Source organism: Pristiophorus japonicus, chromosome 4 (assembly GCF_044704955.1).
Source record: "Pristiophorus japonicus isolate sPriJap1 chromosome 4, sPriJap1.hap1, whole genome shotgun sequence".
Lineage (NCBI taxonomy): Eukaryota > Metazoa > Chordata > Chondrichthyes > Pristiophoridae > Pristiophorus > Pristiophorus japonicus.
In genome coordinates, this window is record NC_091980.1 from 58130016 (window position 1) to 58149868 (window position 19853).

At 47.9% G+C, this 19853-nt stretch overlaps 1 protein-coding gene across 5 annotated transcripts in view; it reads right to left on the minus strand.

The window, feature by feature from the left end:
* macroh2a1 (macroH2A.1 histone) overlaps positions 1-2519 on the minus strand; it is a 64433-nt gene extending 61914 nt beyond the window's left edge. For 3 of the 5 annotated variants that reach the window (XM_070878232.1, XM_070878226.1, XM_070878233.1), the window contains exon 1: positions 2452-2519. The gene's annotated coding sequence lies outside the window, so the exon portion shown is untranslated. Of the gene's footprint in view, positions 1-1259; positions 1506-2132; positions 2197-2451 lie in introns of those variants that run through there. The other 2 variants (XM_070878230.1, XM_070878227.1) reach the window with 2 other exon arrangements.
* Between the last annotated feature and the right edge of the window lie 17334 nt (positions 2520-19853).

Below are 19853 nucleotides of genomic sequence, written 5' to 3' on the forward strand. Positions count from 1 at the left end.
ATGAGTGCTGAAGAATCCCTCCCACTCCTAAAATAAAAAATAGCTTGTGCATTTTTAAAGGGATCCCAATGTATCATTAGAGGAAGCTATGTCTGAACTTTTGTTTAAAATAATCTGTTGAAATATTACTGGCAGAACAATCCATTGTACTTGAATGGACACCATAACAAATTTCCCTCACACAAGAATGAAACCTGTGAGCAACAAGCCAGTCATATCATCTTTCTCTACTTGGTAATGCAGAGCAGTGGCTTTGACACTCGGATTGCCTGGTCTCTGCTGAGTTCGTTGATCTCAGCCAGGGTGGCAGTATGAGCACCATAATTCAGCTTATTATCCACGAGCTAGGAAATAGTGGGCAGTGAGGAGGGGGATATCAGGCAGCACCCAGCTCTTATCTCAATCATTCGCCCAATGTTAAAAATGGTTGGGAGAGCACATTGACTGTGTTTATCAACATCATTTCATATGCAAAAAGGAGCATTGCAATTATTTCAAAAATGTCCAGGCCAGTCTTATAATGCCACTCAGCACATCATTAATGAAGACATCAAAGAGAATAGGTGGTAGCGGGCAACCTTGCCTCACTATTCTTTTGTCGACCCTTACACAAATTTTGAAAGTACAGTATACATACTGGCTAAAATTCCCACAGCTTCCTGCTTGTTCCCAATGACCGCATGACGGTTGAAAGTTTAGCGGAAATCAATTAAAGCCATGTAAGTGGGTTCTCCTGATCCTCATAGCATTCTGTAATCTTGTATAAAGCTACAACCTACCCAACACATTCCTCCCGAGGGCAAAACATTGGAAGAGGAGTTAAATGGAATAAAACTACCCCCACCAACTATATCAACAGGAGATATTGTAACAAAAATCTACGGGTTCAAATAACATGGCAAACAGCGTTGCTGCACACTACCAATCTAGCATGTTGTACGCATGCTGTATCTTTAATAAAAAATCGTATAGGCCTCAAAACAATCAATAAAATGTTTTATTTTAAGAGCCATATTGGTTCAAGAGGGAGGGAACCGAGAGTGACATCTCATCAACTATTTCTTGCGTGATGTGCAATTAATCTGAAACAATATGAAATTTACAAAAATGGCCCAGGGCATAAATCAACGGCGACAGACAGGTACGATAATAGTGAAGCTATCCCACGGGACAAGTGACAATAGGCGGATAATTAAATAAAGCAGAATACAACTACAGTACACTGACTTGTCAATTATTTGTAGGTACAATATTCTTACATTTGCCAATGATTTCGACACTCGTTGCTTCTGATTGCTGTGGGAGACAACGCCTAGACATATTTTGACAGGTTCGTGGTTCAAAACTCTCCTCTACCCACCCAACAAAAACATCTCGAGGTTTGACGTGAGGAGAGACTGGGCTAGGATTGTTTTAATCGGCTCTCTGCATGTTACAGATGACGATTGCACCGTAATTGCAGGGATGTGAGTGGGATCAAATTTACACCATTTTCCGCGTTTTACTCAAAGCCTTTCTGAGAGATGGAAACAAGTTTCACGCCTGTTGCTAAGTAACGGCCACACAACAGCCTCTGGGAATGTGGTTTCATGGCCACTCCGGGAACAATTTTGTACTTAAAAGTCGATGCAGATTGTAGAATTAAAAGCAGCAATTGGGAAAGCAAAATGATAACATTCACAAGGACACTAAAATAGCAATTCATAAAAACAAAGATCACTTTAAATTAATTTAAGGCTGAAATTGCGAGTAATACACAGGTTAAAACACAGGTGAAGCTGTACCGAATCAACAACGTGCTGCAGTATTTTTAACATAGTTTCGCGTCGAGCTTTCCAAAAAAGATCATTCCTGTCTATTACAGTAAATGCGGCAATCGGTCCATGCCTGCAGATAAAATAAAATATTTACAGCCGGATCCATTCCAGTATTTGGAATGGGTTTATTGCGGTGCAGTGTGTTGGTCCGAGGGACTCTGCACTTTGCATTTTATTCATGAGCATCAGGAGCTGCACAATGTACGCGCCGCGGGTTGTAACATTAAAGCATCAATCGGGAATTGCTTTGTAATTTCCGGGTTTGCACCGAGAGCTATTAAAAACATCCGTTTCTTAAGCAGTCGGTAAACTAACCTGCATTTCCGTGTACAAAGGGGACACCATAAGCTCGCCGCTCGAGCTCTCTGCAATCGGCAGGTGAAGCAAGCTTGCATTTTATTAAAAATGTATATTTAACAGCCACTAATAACAGGGTCTAACTGCTTAAAGATGACAGTCCAGCCTGCAACATACAACGTAAGGCCTCGCATTACAGCTCTCTGTACATCTCCCGGGTATTCCAAAACAAATCATTGCAATCTAAAGCACAAAGCGCGCAGGACCACAGCATCAGGATGACAGGTTGGCGTTGATTACAAGTAAATGAAGTGCAGAAACAATGTCAATCACTTACAATGACACAGTAACAATATGTCTCCTTTCCAGAAACAGCAGCTCCACTGCGAGTGGGCAGTGTCAGGCTGGCCCACAATGCGGCGCGGCTTCAGCCGAGCTGTCAATCAGCGGCCCTGGACCGCTCCCCCTCCCTCCCAGTGCCTGTGGTGCACGCAGGCTCGGCTCCTGCACCTCCCAGTGCCTGTGGTGCACGCAGGCTCGCCTCCTGCACAGCTCCGCACCCAAGCTCGACTCACAGAAACATAGAAATTAAATGCAGGAGCAGGCCATGCGGCCCTTCGAGCTTGCATCGCCATTCAATAAGATCATGGCTGATCATTCAACCTCGGTACCCCATTCCTGCTTTCTCTCCAGACCCCTTGACCCCTTGGGCCATATCTAACTCCCTTTTGAATATATCTAACAAACTTGTCATGTATCTTACATTATTATATATAACTGTATCCTAACATGCTATACATGACTGTAATAAGATATGACCTGCAACCACCAGCATACCTTACCACCAGGGGTCCACTTGCAAGAGACAGGTATATAAGGACAGGCGCGCTGAAGGACCTGCAGCTCGTCGGATCCCGAGGCGCGTTCGTGAGGTCGCGGATCCGGTTCCTGCGGGATCTGGACCGCGGCTCCCCCTTCTTCTACTCGCTGGAAAAAAGGCAGAGTGTCCGTAAGCAGCTCTTGACGCTGCTGGCCGATGACGGCTCTCTCGTCTCGGATCCGGAGGGCGTCAACAACAGGGCCCGTGAATATTACGGGGCTCTGTTCTCTCCGGATCCGTCCAGCGAGGAAGCGCGTAGAGTTTTGTGGGAGGACCTGCCGAAGGTCAGCCCGGAGGGCGCCGAAAATCTGGAAGCTCCGCTAAGCCTGGCGGAGCTGACCGGTGCCCTCGCCCGGCTCTCGAGGGGAAAATCCCCGGGGCTGGACGGGCTGACCGTGGAGTTCCACAGGGCGTTCGGGGACGTCCTGGGGGGCGACTACGCGCGTGTCCTGGGGGAAAGTCTGGCGACCGGGGAGATGCCCCTCTCTTGGCGCAGGGCAGTCATCGTCCTGCTGCCTAAGAAGGGCGATCTCCGCCTCCTTAAGAACTGGCGCCCGGTCTCCCTCCTCAGCACGGACTACAAAATCTTCGCCAGGGCGATGTCTGCTCGCCTTGGTGCCGTGCTGGACCACATGATCCACCCCGACCAGTCCTACACGGTCCCGGGCCGGACAATCCACGATAACATCCATCTGGTCCGGGACCTCATCCATTGTTCCCAGGAGGCTGGTCTGTCGGTCGCCTTCCTATTCCTCGACCAAGAGAAGGCGTTCGACAGGGTGATCACGACTATCTGCTCGGAACTCTGCGCGCTTTCGGGTTCGGGACGCATTTCGTCGCCCGGATCCGACTTTTGTACGCCGCCGCGGAGTGTCTGATTAAGGTTAACGGGTCCTTGACGGCGCCCCTTCGCTTTAGGAGAGGGGTGCGCCAGGGATGCCCCATGTCCGGCCAGTTATACGCCGTTTGCGTGGAGCCTTTCCTGCGCCTCTTGCGGACGAGGTTGACGGGACTGGCTCTGCAAGGGCCGGGCGTGGAGGTCGTCCTCTCGGCTTACGCCGATGACGTGCTCCTCGCGGTAGAGGATCCCGCTGACCTGCGGAGGATGCGTGAGTGCCAGGAGATTTACTCGGCCGCGTCCTCCGCCAGGATCAACTGGGAGAAATGTTCCGGACTCCTGGTGGGTCAGTGGCGGGTGGACTCCCTGCCGGAGGAGCTCAGGCCTTTTGCCTGGAGCACGACCCATCTCCTCTATCTGGGAGTCTACCTTAGCCCCGATGAGGGAGCCTGGCCGGCGAACTGGCAGGAGCTGGAGGCCAAGGTCGCCGCTCGCCTAGGGCGCTGGACAGGACTGCTCCGAGTGCTGTCCTACAGGGGTCGAGCGCTAGTCATAAACCAGCTGGTGGCCGCAATGCTGTGGTACCGGCTGGTCACTTTGACCCCTCCCCCTGCGTTTGTCGCCAAGATACAGAAGAAGCTGGTGGACTTCTTCTGGAACAACAGGAAGCACTGGGTCGCTGCTGCGGTCTTGAGTCTCCCGCGTGAGGAGGGCGGTCAGTCGTTGGTGTGCGTCAGCGCCCAGCTCGCGACTTTCCGTCTTCAGACCCTGCAGAGATACCTTTACGTCGAGCCCCCTCCTAGGTGGTGTGCTCTGGCGAGGTATTTCTTCCGCCAGCAGCGCGACCTCAATTATGACACGCAGCTCCTGTTTGTGAACTTGGGGGGTGCCAGGACCGCCCTCCGGGAGCTGCCTGTCTTTTACAGGGAACTCATCAGGGTCTGGAACAAAGTCTCCACCAAGCGCAGCTCTCCGCCGGCTGGAGTGGCGGCTGTCCTGCAGGAACCGCTGCTCGGGAATCCGTACCTCCACGGCCGAGGTTTTATGTGGTGGTCGGAAGAGAGGGCTATGGCTGGTGAGGTGACCAGGGTCAGGGACCTGCTCGATGGCGGAGGAGCGGGCTGGATGGCGCCAGACACGCTGGCGCGGCGCCTAAATTCTGCCAACGTCCGCCACGCGGCCGATGCCATCGAGTCGCTAAAAACAGCTCTGGGCCCTGACTCCGTTAGGTGCATCGAGGAGGCTCAAGCACGTGGGGAGATCCCGTCCGAACTGACCCCCGTCCGGACGGAATTCCTCATCGGCGCCAAACCCCGGAACCTCCCTCGGGGGCCGGCGCCTCACAACTTGAGCCGCCTCGGGGAAATCCCCTCCGTGCCTTTCAGTTCCGCGCGGAGGGGTTTCCTGTACGGGCTGCTCCTGCACACCCTCAACTTTGCCATCCTCGCCGGCCGTCCGGACACGCCATGGCGTACCATCTTGCCGTCCGGAGGAGGCGGGGGTCCCCGATGGAGGGCACTCTACGCAGGGGTCCTCCCACTATTCATCGGGGACTTGGCCTGGAGGGTGGTGCACGGAGCAGTGCCGTGCAATAAATTTTTAAGCCGGTTCACGGACTCCCAGGCCGCCTGCAATTTCTGCGGTCTGGAGGAGTCCGTGTTCCATGTTTTTATTGAGTGCACAAGGTTGCAGCCCCTGTTCCATTATTTGAAGGGGCTGCTCCTGAAATTCTGGCTGCACTTCAGTCCCACTCTCCTGATCTTTGGGCACCCTGTGCGGAGGGGAGCGGGTAGGTCCGAGGGCCTCCTCGTAGGACTGCTCCTAGGCACGGCCAAGGGTGCCATCAGCCGGTCCAGGCAGCGGGCGGTCGAGGGGGTCGTTCAACCTGACTGCCTGCCTCTCTTCCGCTCTTACATCCGGTCCAGGGTGTCCTTGGAGATGGAGCACGCGGTGTCCACCGGTACGCTCGCGGCCTTCCGCGAGAGGTGGGCACCGGAGGGACTGGAGTGCATCATCACGCCCGGCAACCAAATTTTAATTTGATTTTTACGTTTTTAAGTTTAATTTGTTTTAATTGCCGGTGCTTTTAGTGTCCCCCTTCTCTTTTATAGGGGGCACTGGGGAAAATTGTGATTTTAGTGCCCAAAAAAAAAACCCAAAAAAAGAAAAACACACAAAAAAAAAGGGGGAAAAAAAAGGGCCTTGTAAATGTCTGGAGTGTCACCCAGGTCGGGTGGCACCGTTTAATGTTTTTTTGTTTTGCAGATGAACTCCAAAAAGAGTTATAAGGACAGGTCTCAGGCAAGTGCAGCATTCCAGAGCTGTGAAATAAAGGTGCAGGTCCAGAGTGACCTTGACTTCACTACATGCCTCGTGTGAATCTGTACTGAGGGGACAGGACTTCACAGTGGCGACGAGTTACGGGATTACAGAATCCACAGAATGGCGAACAACGGATCAGATGAAAAGTACAATGCGGGAGACAATTGGGAGGACTTTATAGAAAGGCTCCAGCAAAGCTTTGGAACCAAAGACTGGTTAGGCGACGATAAGGCAGACAAGAGAAGAGCCCATCTCTTGACCAGCTGTGGCTCGAAAACATACGCTTTAATGAAGGATCTGCTGGCACCCAAGAAACCAGCAAGCAAGTCGTTTGAAGAATTGAGCACACTGGTAAGAGACCACCTGAAGCCAGCGAGCAGCCTACACATGGCCAGACACAGGTTCTACATCTACAGACGCTGCGTGGCGGAACTTTGGAGGTTGGCTAGTTTATGTGAGTTCTCCGATGAACTGAGGAGAGAAATGCTGAGAGACTTTTTCATTGAAGGAATAGGCCACGCAGGCACATTCCGAAAGCTCATAGAGACCAAGAACCTGACCTTAGAGGCAGCAACACTGGTTGCACAGACATTCTTGGTAGGGGAAGAAGAAACGAGGTTGATTTACAATGCAGGTACGACAACTAACGAAATATCGGAACAAGAAGTTCACAGCAATAAACAAGCTGCTATCCCCACACACAGACAAAACCGGGAGAACAGGCTCTCGACAGCAGGCAGAAGCCATCAAGGGCCACAGGAACGACCGTTCACACCTCATCAACCCACAACTACAAACTGAGAGAAGCTCAAGAGAGATCAGCCGGACGCAGCTCATTCTTTGGGAACACTTTGAACAATGGAACAGGTCTGTGTTGGAGGTGTGGGGGTGAGCACTCGGCAAGGGGCTGTCGATTTCAGCAGGCTGTTTTCAGAAATTGTGAATATACAGGGCATTTAGCCCGCATGTGCAAAAATATGGCAGCTCGGCTGGTATACGAATCGGATGGGTCGGAAAGCGGACCAGAAGATGGCAGGGACAGTACCCGGGACACCGATGTACAGCGGGTCAACACGATCAATGGCCGCTGCTCCTACAACAGGACGCCTCCTATAATGATGAGGGTCCGACTCAACGGGATATCTGTCAACATGGAGTTGGTACAGGAGCGAGTCAATCTCTCATGGGCGCTCAACAATTTGAATAACTGTGGCCGCATAAAAGAGACAGACCAAAACTCACAAGGGTCGACACCAAACTAAGGACCTATACCAAAGAAATCGTACCAGTCCTCGGCAGCGCCATGCTCTCTGTCACACACAAAGGGACAGTGAACCGACTTCCCTGTGGATTGTCCCCGGAGACCCCCCAGCACTGCTGGGGAGAAGCTGGCTGGCAAAACTAAACTGGAAATGGGATGATGTCCATGCCATGTCATTAGAGGAACGGACCTCCTGCTCAACAGTTATAAAGCGATTTGAACATCTCTTTCAGCCAGGTGTGGGCACTTTCAAAGGGGCCAAAGTCAAAATCTACATCACACAGGATGCTAGACCGGTCCATCACATGGCCAGAGCTGTACCCTTTGTGATGAGGGAAAAGATTGAACACAAACTAGACAGGCTTCTGGGGGAAAGCATTATATCACCTGTGGAATTTAGCGACTGGGCAAGTCCCATTGTCCCAGTCATGAAGTCTGATGGATCCGTACGAATCTGTGGGGACTACAAATCTACCATCAACAGAGTCTCCCGACAGGACCAGTACCCGCTGCCCAGAGCGGAGGACTTATTTGCCACATTGACTGCAGGTAAACTTTTCCCAAAATTAGACCTCACATCTGCGTATATGACGCAAGAATTGACCAAGCTACTCACCACCATCAACACACATCGAGGCCTTTTCATGTACAATCGATGCCCATTCGGCATCAGGTTGGCAGCTGCCATATTCCAGCGCAACATGGAGAGTCTGCTCAAGTCCATCCCGGGGACGGTTGTATTTCAAGACGACATACTTATCACGGGCAGGGACACCGACTCCCATCTCCATAATTTGGAGGAAGTACTAAAGCGGTTGGATCGGGTAGGCCTACGAGTCAAGAAATCCAAGTGCCTGTTTCTCGTACCCGAGGTTGAATTTTTGGGCAGAAAGATTGCCGCTGATGGAATCTGCCCAACAGAGTCCAAAACAGAAGCAATTCGCCTGGCACCCAAGCCCCGGAATGTCTCAGAACTGCGCGCCTTTCTCGGGCTACTCAATTACTTTGGCAACTTTATGCAGAACTTTAGCACGCTGCTGGAGCCTCTCCAGGTGCTACTCAGGAAGGGGTGCGATTGGTTTTGGGGGGACGCCCAGGAACGCGACTTCAATAAGGCACGCAACCTCTGTGTTCCAACAGTGTTTTGACTTTCTTTGATTCAGGTAAAAAGCTAGTTCTCACATGTGATGCGTCAGCGTATGGGGTCGGGTGCGTTTTGCAACATGTCAATAGTGTGGGCAAATTACAACCCATAGCTTATGCCTCGCGGGCGGAGTGCGGGTACGGAATGGTAGAGAAGGAGGCGCTCACGTGCGTATATGGTGTCAAAAAGATGCACCAATACCTTTTCGGGGCCAAGTTCGCATTAGAAATCAACCACAAGCCCCTCACGTCCCTCCTATCTGAGAGCAAGGCAATAAACGGCAACGCCTCGGCGCGAATTCAACGGTGGGCACTCATGCTGGCGTCCTACGACGATACCATAAGGCACAGACCAGGCACAGACAACTGTGCCGATGCGCTCAGCAGGCTATCCCTGGCGACCACGGAAGGGTCTGACGAACAGGACTGTGAGATAGTCATGGCAATCAATGCCTTTGAGTCCACAAGTTCGCCCATGACGGCTCGCCAAATCAGAGCCTGGATGGCCAGCGACCCCACGTTATCCTTAGTAAAAAGATGTGTCCTAACCGGTGACTGGGCAGAGGCTCGCGATGCCTGCCCCGAGGAATTCAAACCCTTTCACAGGCGCATGCATGAGCTATCACTACAAGCAGACTGCCTGATGTGGGGCAGCTGAGTAGTCATGCCTCTGCGAGGCAGAGAGACATTTGTCCGGGAGCTCCACCGCGAGCACCCGGGGATCGTTCTCATGAAGGCCATAGCCAGATCCCACGTCCGGTGGCCTGGTATTGACACGGACTTGGAGCTCTGCTTCCGAAGGTGCACCATTTGTGCCCAACTCAGCAATGCCCCCAGGGAGGCTCCACTGAGCCCCTGGCCCTGGCCTACCAAACCGTGGTCGCAGGTGCACGTAGACTATGCCGACCCATTCATGGGCAAAATGTTCCTCGTAGTTGTACATGCATTTTCAAAGTGGATCGAATGCACCATTTTAAACTCGAGCACAACCTCCACCACTGTGGAGAGCCTCGCAACGATGTTTGCAATGCACGGAATTCCTGACATATTGGTCAGTGACAATGGTCCGTGCTTCACCAGCGCAGAATTCCAAGACTTTATAATTGACCACGGCATAAATCACGTCAAGACGGCACCGTTCAAGCCGGCCTCCAATGGCCAGGCGGAGAGAGCAGTGCAAATCATTAAACAAGGCATGCTTAAAATCCAAGGTCCCACGCTGCAGGGTCGCTTGTCGCGACTGCTGGTGGCATACAGATCTCGTACGCACTCATTGAATGGGATCCCCCCCCGCGCAACTGTTGATGAAAAGGACTTTAAAAACAAGGCTCTCATTAATCCTCCCAGACATGAACGAAATTGTTGAGGCAAAGCGCTGTAAGCTGACTGAGTACCATGACAAATATTCGAGGGGGAGATGGAATGAGATAGGGGACAAAGTGTTTGTACTAAACTATGGCAGGGGTCCTAAATGGCTTGCAGGGACAGTAACGGGCAAGGAAGGAAACAGGCTACTGGTAGTACAAATGGACAATGGCAAAACCTGCCGGAGGCATGTAGACCAAGTCAAAAGCAGATTTACCAACAACACTGCGGAACCAGAGGCAGACTACAATGTGTAACTTGCACCACACCTGGTGGACAGACAGAGGGAACAACCTGAGGAAAGGGCAATCCCAACAGACAGCCCAGGCGAGTCAACAAAAATCACACTAATCGAAACAGCAGCCCAGGCGAGATACCAGCAACCACAACCAAAGAAAAACAGACACCAAGGCAAAACAACTGAACCACAACTCAGACGCTCCACGCGAGAGCGTAGACCACCCGAGAGACTGAACCAAAAAGACAATAAGACCTTGGGGGAGGGTGATGTAATGTATCTTACATTATTATATATAACTGTATCCTAACATGCTATACATGACTGTAATAAGATATGACCTGTAACCACCAGCATACCTTACCACCATGGGTGCACTTGCAAGAGACTGGTATATAAGGACAGGTCTCAGGCAAGTGCAGCATTCCAGAGCTGTGAAATAAAGGTGCAGGTCCAGAGTGACCTTGACTTCACTACATGCCTCGTGTGAATCTGTACTGAGGGGACAGGACTTTACAGAACTGGCCTCAACAACTCTCTGCAGTCGGAAATTCCACAGGTTAATCACTCTCCGAGTGAAGAAGTTTCTCCTCATCTCGGTCCTAAATGGCTTACCCCTTATTCTTAGACTGTGATCCCTAATTCTGGAACTCCCCAGCAACGGAAACATTCTTCCTGCCTCTAACCTGTCCAATCCCGTCAGAATTTTAATGTTTCTATGAGATCCCCTCATTCTTCTAAACTCCAGTGGATATAAGCCCAGTTGATCCAGTCTCTCCTCATATGTCAGTCCTGCCATCCTGGGAATCAGTCTGGTGAACCTTCGTTGTACTGCCTCAATAGCAAGAAAGTCCTTCCTCAGATTAGGAGAACAAAACTGAACACAATATTTCAGGTGTGGCCTCAGCAAGGCTCTGTACAACTGTAGTAAGACCTCCCTGCTCCTATACTCAAATCCTCTAGCTATGAAGGCCAACATGCCATTTGCCTTCTTCACCGCCTGCTGTACCTGCATGCCAACCTTCAATGACTGATATACCATGACACCCAGGTCTCGTTGTATCTCCTTTTCCTAATCTGTCACTATTCAGATAATATTCTGTCTTCCTGTTTTTGCCACCAAAGTGGATAACCTCACATTTATCCACATTATACTGCATCTGCCATGCATTTGCCCACTCACCTAACCTGTCCAAGTCACCCCGCAGCCCTTAGCATCCTCCTCACAGCTCACACTGCCACCCAGCTTAGTGTCATCTGCAAACTTGGAGATACTACATTCAATTCCTTCATCTAAATCATTGATGTATATTGTAAATAGTGGGGTCCCAGCACTGAACCCTGCAACACCCCACTGGTCACTGCCTGCCATTCTGAAAAGGACCCGTTGACTCCGACTCTCTGCTTCCTGTCAGTCAACCAGTTCTCTATCCAGTCAATACATTACCCCCAATACCATGTGCTTTAATTTTTCATTTCCCGAGTAGTCATGCCGCAGATGGGCATAGAGGCGTTCATCCGAGAACTCCACAATGAGCACCCGGGCATTGTCATGATGAAGGAAATTGGCAGGTCACACGTTTGGTGGCCAGGGATAGATGCAGACCTGGAACTTTGTGTTCGCAATTGCAACACGTGTGCCCAGCTGGGCAATGCGCCCAGGGAAGCCCCCCTTAGGCCCTGGTTCTGGCCCGCCAAGCCATGGTCACGCATCCATATGGACTACGCAGGTCCTTTCATGGCAAAAATGTTTTTGGTTGTAGTACTACTCCAAATGGATCGTGTGTGACATTCTCAATTCAAGCACATCCTCTGCCATGGTAGAAAGTCTACGGGAAATGTTCGCTGCCCATGGTCTACCGGACATCTTGGTCAGCAACAATGGCCTGTGCTTCACAAGCATTGAGTTCCAGGACTTCATGGCAGGAAATGGTATCAACCATGTCATAACAGCACTGTTCAAGCTGGCCTCAAACGGCCACGCGGAACGAGCAGTGCAAATAATCAAACAGGGGATGCTCAGAATCCAAGGGGGTTCCCTACAAAGCCGCTTATCACGCCTCCTGTTGGCCAATAGATCCTGACCACACGCGTTCAAGGAACAGCACCTCATTTTTCGTTTAGGCACTGTACAGACTTCTGGACTCAATATCGAGTTTAAAAATTTCAGAGCGTAACCACTGCCAATCATTGGCTCCCTTTCCCCCCGCCCCCTCAGAGCCTGTTTCTTTTTTTCTCCTTGTCTCTAATGGCAGTTGGTCATAATCCCATCATTCACACCCTATCTTGATGAATGTTTTTCTTACTCCTGACATTACCATTTGAATTTGTCTTTTGTCTCTCTAATCTCTCTTCTCTCCCAACCTATCACAGACCTTCCCTTTCGTTCTTTCCCCCCGCCCCCCCCCCACCCCACTCTTCAGTGCTTGTTCCAGTTCTGACGAAGGGTCATCGACCTGAAATGTTAACTCTGCTTCCTCTCCACAGATGCTGCCAGACCTGCTGAGATTTCCAGCATTTTCTGTTTTTATTATAAATAGATACTATTGCATTCTAATTCTAACATCTATTATTTTTTAAATATACACTAAAATACAGTGCAGTTATATCACAAATTTAACGAAAAATCACAAAATGCCATTTATATATGCACATACACCCTTATGGTTTATTTAAAACACGAGTGGATTTCCCATGGAATTGGTCACAAGTGTCTCATCTCCTGACTCCCCAAAGCCTTTCCACCAGCTACAAGACACAAGTCAGAAGTGATGCAGCTCCAATAACACTCAAGAAGCTCGACACCATCCAGGACAAATAGCCTGCTTGATTGACACCCCATCCACCACCTTAAACATTCACTCTCTCTACCACCAGCGTAGTGCGTACCATCTACAAGATGCCCTGCAGCAACTCGCCAAGGCTTCTTTGACAGCACCTCCCAAATCCGTGTCCTCTACCACCTGGAAGGACAAGGGCAGCAGGCACATGGGAACACCATCACTTCCAGGTTCCCCTCCAAGTTACATACGTTCCTGTCTTGGAAGTCTATCGCCATTCCTTCATCATCGCTGGGTCAAAATCCTGGCTATCCCTCTACAACAGCACTATCTGAGTACTTTCACCACACAGATCCAGTGGTTGAAGAAGGTGGCTCTCCATCACCTTCTCAAGGGCAATTAGGGATGGGCAATAAATGCTGGCCTTACCAGCGATGCCCGCATCCCTTGAATTAATTTTTTAAAATCAGCACAAACGAGCTCTCTGTAACAACAATACAAAAGCAAAATACTGCAGATGCTGAAATCTGAAATAAAAATAGAAAATGCTGGAAATCTCAGTAGATCAGGCAGCATCTGTGGAGAAAAAAAGTGTTAATGTTTCAGGTCGATGACTCTGTAATGCTGATTCTCTCTTCCCTCATCTTTTCTGCTTCTTCTCTTCATTTTCTTCATTATTTTTGGGTGGGAGGTGGCGGTGTTAGAAATCAAGGATGTGTAAAAATGTATAAAACTGGCCATCCTAGACTGGGTGTTGTGTAATGAGAGAGGATTAATTAGCAATCTTGTTGTGCGAGGCTCCTTGGGGAAGAGTGACCATAATATGGTAGAATTCTTCATTAAGATGGAGAGTGACACAGTTAATTCAGAGGGTCCTGAACTTAAAGAAAGGTAACTTCGATGGTATGAGATGTGAATTGGCTAGGATAGACTGGTGAATAATACTTAAAAGGTTGATGGTGGATAGGCAATGGCAGACATTTAATAATCACATGGATGAACTTCAACAATTGTACATCCCTGTCTGGCGTAAAAATAAAATGGGGAAGGTGGCTCAACCGTGGCTAACAAGGGAAATTAACGACAGTGTTAAATCCAAGGACGAGGCAAATAAATTGGCCAGAAAAAGCAGCAAACCTGAGGACTGGAAGAAAGTTAGAATTCAGCAGAGGAGTACAAAGGGTTTAATTAGGAGGGGGAAAATAGAGTATGAAAGTAAGCTTGCAGGGAACATAAAAACTGACTGCAAAAGCTTCAATAGATATGTGAAGAGAAAAGGATTAGTGAAGACAAATATAGGTCCCTTGCAATCAGACTCAGGTGAATTTATAATGGGGAACAAAGCAATGGCAGATCAATTTGAACAAATACTTTGGTTCTGTCTTCACTAAGGAAGACACAAATAATCTTCCAGAAATACTAGGGGACCGAGGGTCTAGCAAGAAGGAGGAACTGAAGGAAATCCTTATTAGTCAGGAAATTGTGTTAGGGAAATTGATGGGATTGAGGGCCGATAAGTCCCCAGGGTCTGATAGTCTGCATCCCAAAGTACTTAAGGAAGTGGCTCTAGAAATAGTGGATGCATTGGTGGTCATTTTCCAACATTCTATAGACTCTGTATCAGTTCCTATGGATTGGAGGGTAGCTAATGTAACCCCACTTTTTAAAACAGGAGGGAGAGAGAAAACAGGTAATTATAGACTGGTTAGCCTCACATCAGTGGTGGGGAAAATGTTGGAATCAATTTTTAAAGATGTAATAGCAGCGCATTTGGAAAGCAGTGACAGGATCGATCCAAGTCAGCGTGGATTTATGAAAGGGAAATCATGCTTGACAAATCTTCTTGAATTTTTTGAGGATGTAACTAGTAGAGTAGACATGGGAGAACCAGTGGATGTGGTGTATTTGGACCTTCAAAAGGCTTTTGGCAAGGTCCCACACAAGAGATTAGTGAGAAAAATTAAACCACATGGTATTGGGGGTAATGTATTGACATGGATAGAGAACTGGTTGGCAGACAGGAAGTGAAGGGTAGGAATAAACGGGTCCTTTTCAAAATGGCAGGCAGTGCCTAGTGGGGTACCGCAAGGTTCAGTGCTGGGACCCCAGCTATTTACAACATACATTAATGATTTAGACGAAGGAATTGAATGTAATATCTCCAAGTTTGCAGATGATACGAAGATGGATGGCAGTGTGAGCTGTGAGGAAGATGCTAAGAGGCTGCAGGGTGACTTGGACAGGTTAGGCGAGTGGGCAAATGTATGGCAGATGCAGTATAATGTAGATAAATGTGAGGTTATTCACTTTGGTGGCAAAAACAGGAAGGCGGAATATTAAGTGAATGGTGACAGATTAGGAAAAGGGGAGGTGCAACGAGACCTGGATGTCATGGTACATCAGTCATTGAAAGTTGGCATGCAGGTACAGCAGGCGGTGAAGAAGGAAAATGGCATGTTGGCCTTCATAGCGAGAGGATTTGAGTATAGGAGCAGGGAGGTCTTGCTGCAGTTGTACAGGGCCTTGGTGAGGTCACACCTTGAATATTGTGTACAGTTTTGGTCTCCGAATCTGAGGAAGAGCATTCTTGCTGTTGAGGGAATGCAGCGGAGGTTCACCAGACTGATTCCCGGGATGACAGGAATGACATATGTAGAAAGACTGGATCTACTAGTCTTATAGTCACTGGAATTTAGAAGAATGAGAGGGGATCTCATAGAAACATATACAATTCTGATGGGTTCGGACATGTTAGATGCAGGAAGAATGTTCCCGATGTTGGGGAAGTCCAGAACCAGGGTTCACAGTCTAAGGATAAGGGGTAAGCCATTTAGGACCGAGATGAGGAGAAACTTCTTCACTCAGAGAATTGTGAACCTGTGAAATTCTCTACCACAGAAAGTTGTTGAGGCCAGGTCGTTAGATATATTTAAAAGGAAGTTAGATGTGGCCCTTACGGCTAAAGGGATCAAGGGGTATGGAGAGAAAACAGGAATGGGATACTAAAGTTGATCATATTGAATGATCGTGCAGTCTGGAAGGGCCGAATGGCCTACTCCTGCACCTATTTTCTATGTTTCTATGATACGTATGATGTGTTTTAAATCGTTGTTTTGAACTGGGAGACGAGATGTCTCCGAGACTGGTAGTAGAGGCTTAGAAATGCTAATGTCTTGGTACTCTGCTGAGATGTGATAGTATTTTGCACTATGACAACCATTATCTGTGGTTTTCAAGTTAAAGCTTTAGCTTGTTTATGTATCTTTAAGACAATTTGTATAGAAAGGCTTACAATTGAAAAAAGTTTGTAAGAGTTAACGTAAACATGTTGTCGTAAAAGCGATATCGAGCAGTTTTCTGGTTTGGCTTCAAAGTTCAAAGATTGGGGGGATAAGGCTTTGTAGTGATTGTACCCATTGAGAATAGAGACAGAGAGACATCAAAGGAATTCTACAGAAAAGCGACTTCGATAAGGTATAAATTATGTCATGTGACCAAAATCGTAAGACATCTTTAAGGCGGGTTCTTGCAACAAGAATCGAGGCAAAGAATTAGAAGTCTTATTGGATATTGAGGTCTATGGGGAACCTCTATAGGTCAACAGGTCTTATCAATATCCAGGGTCAGGTCCACCCCTAAAAAGAGAATCAAAGTAACACTTAGAGATCTGTTTAGCACAGATGGTGGAGGGAAAAGCCAGAGGTTGGTCTGGTGAAACACTCTTCAAGAATGATCCCATGCTTTACTGAAGAAGGCTCTCGACAGAGAGACTGCAAGCCAAAGAATTGCTCTTGTGTGCCAGCCATTTGTCCGATTGGGATGGGTATTAACTATCTGTTACGGTTGTATGTTTTTGCTATATAACCAATGTGTTATTTTCCATCTTAAACTCTGATTAAACACAATATATCCACCAGATTGGTTTACAGTCAATCCTGATAATTAACGTGACTAGAGACAGTCTTAACCTGGCATATTTCTAACAGCGGGTTATGGTAGGGTACAGAGACAAAAAAAGACTGCAAGCTGCATTTTCTCCACTGGTGGGTGTGGAGATCCACACACAACAGTAGGGCACATTTACAAGTGGAAGGTGTAGAGCATGGCCATAGGAGGAACCCTGCCAAAGCCACGTGCTGGTAGGTTGAGGTTGGAGTTATCTGGCGAGGGCATCAGAGTAGTAACAAAAAGCAACATTAAATGGGTAACATCCAGTCCCATTGCCTGACATCAAGTCCCGCAGCCTCACACCGCATCCTATTCCCTATCCCTTTCTATTCCCATCACCTACTCACTCCTTTTGACCCTGTAATCTGCTTTGTCCATCATTCCCCATTTGCTTCCATTGCCTCCGCTGCCTCTTCCAAATCATGCCTTACCTTTTCACCACTCTTATACCATCGCTTCCTCTACACCTTCCTCTCCCCTTTGAACTACCCCTATCCTTCCTTCTCACTTGCCCATGCTATTTCTTCTCTTTCTCACTCTATCCTTTGCCCTCAACTCCCATTGCTTTCCCCTCCCCAATATTTTATTATCCTTATCCAGCTGCTCTCTTCATCTCAGCCCATGCTCCCTCTCCAAAACTGATACTCTACCCCAAGTTAGAAGTTATGCTACAGCTATACAAAGCCTTGGTTTGACCACACCTGGAGTACTGTGTTCACTTCTGTGCACCGCAACCTAGGAAGATATATTGGTCTTAGAGGAAGTGCTGCACAGATTTACTAGAATGGACTCCAAGGATTAAATTATGAGGAGAGATTACACAAACTAGGGTTTTATTCCTTGGAATTTAGAAGATTAAGAGGTGGTATGATTGAGGTGTTCAAGATATTAAGGAGAACTGATATGGTAGATAAAAAGAAACTATTTCCGCTGGTTGGGGAATCTAGGACTAGGGAGAGATAGCCTGTAAATTAGAGCCGGGCCTTTCAGGAGTGAAATTAGGAAACACTTCTACATGCAAAGGGTGGTAGATGTTTCAGAGAATCATTGACGTTTACAGCACGGAAGGAGGCCATTTTGGCCCATCATATCCATGCCGACCAACAAGAGGCTATCCAGCCTAATCCCACCTTCCAGCTCTAGGTCCGAAACCCTGCAGGTCACAGCACTTCAAGTGCACATCCAAGCACTTTTTAAATGTGGTGTGGGTTTCTGCCTCTACCACCCTTTCAGGCAATGAGTTCCAGACCCCCACAACCCTCTGCATGAAGAAATTTCCCCTCAAATCCCCTCCATACCTTCTACCAATTACTTTAAATTAATGGCCCCTGGTTGTTGACCCCTCTGCTAAGGGAAATAGGCCCTTTCTATCCACTATATATAGGCCCCTCACAATTTTATGCATTTCAATGCGGTCTCTCCTCAGCCTCCTCTGTTCCAAGGAAAACAAACCCAGCCTATCCAACCTGTCCACATAGCTAAGATTCTCCACTCCCGGCAACATCCTCGTAAATCTCTTCTGTACTCTCTCCAGTGCAACCATGTCCTTCCTGTAATGTGGTGACCAGAACTGCAAGCAGTACTCCAGCTGTGGCCTAACCAGTGTTTCAAACTCTCTTCCACAAATGATGCTGGGTGAATTGTTAATTTTAAATCTGAAATTGATAGCATTTCGTTAACCAAAGGTATTAAGAGATATGCGCAAAGGTGAGTATATGGAGTTAGGTTGCAGATCAGCCATGATCTCATTGAATGGCAGAACAGGGTCGAGGGGCTAAATGGCCGTCTACTGTTCCTATCTTATGTTCCTAACCCCCTAGCCCCTCCATTCCCCTACACCATCCCCTTTCCCCTCATCTGTTGTGCCTTTTCAACTCATTCCCCTATACCTCCTCAGCTGGAAACTGACAATTTGTTTCTTATAACTTTATATCTTATTTCAGTACTATAAGTTCTTTAAAAAAAACAAATTGCCAGTTCATAGTCTGACCTTCTGGTTATCTCCGCGCCTTCCCCACCAGAGAGCTGCACTTAGGTGTCTATTTGGCACCCACAGCATTTAAATGAGGCTTGACGCCCAATTTGGCTAGGGACCAAAATGGACCGACGCATGGAGCAGTTAGCCCACTAACTTTGTGCCCATTTTGAGTGCAAGTCAAATTTCTCGCCCATGATGTAAAGACTTAAATTTTCATACACTGTCTGGTGGAAGAGATGACATAAAATCAGATGTTGAAATAATTAGTTGGGAGTGGGGGAGGGCAGATTCTGGGTTTTTAGGTCTCTGTCCTACTCACTCAGTGCTGCACAAAAATCGAATAATTCAAGAGAAAAATCTGATCTATTTATGTAACCCATCATGTAATATGCTTGTAATAATAAAATACATATAATCTAATTTACCATAAGCAATGCTATAGGAGATCTGCTTGTGTTAAAAATGGTGTCTCAGTGTAAATGTCACACTTTGTTACAGATGCAAAATGATCTTTAAATGTTGTGTGCTCCTGAGCTGCAGTGTACAACTATGTAAATGGATTTTGCTGTTACAAATTGGATAATACGATGAAATTTTCACTTTCACTACCTGGGTGATAATCTGACCAAGCAGACCACCTATCCATTGTAGAACTTCTCCCATTTTTATATCCTAGTTTACCACCCGAGTAGTGAGGGTGAAAATTGGGCAGATGCTGTTTTAACAAAAACAGAAATGTTATACAATATATCAGCAGAGCTGCGATAAAGCAGCAAGAGCAGGACCTGGGATAAAGCAACGTGGGCAGGACCTAGGATAAAGCAACAAGAGCGGGTCCTAGGATAAAATGTCGAGAACAGAACGTGGGATAAAGTGGTAAGAGAGGACATAAGAATTACGAGCAAGGGTAGGCCTTATGGCCCCTCGAGCCTGCTCCGCCATTCAATATGACCATGGCTGATCTTTGACCTCAACTCTACTTGCCT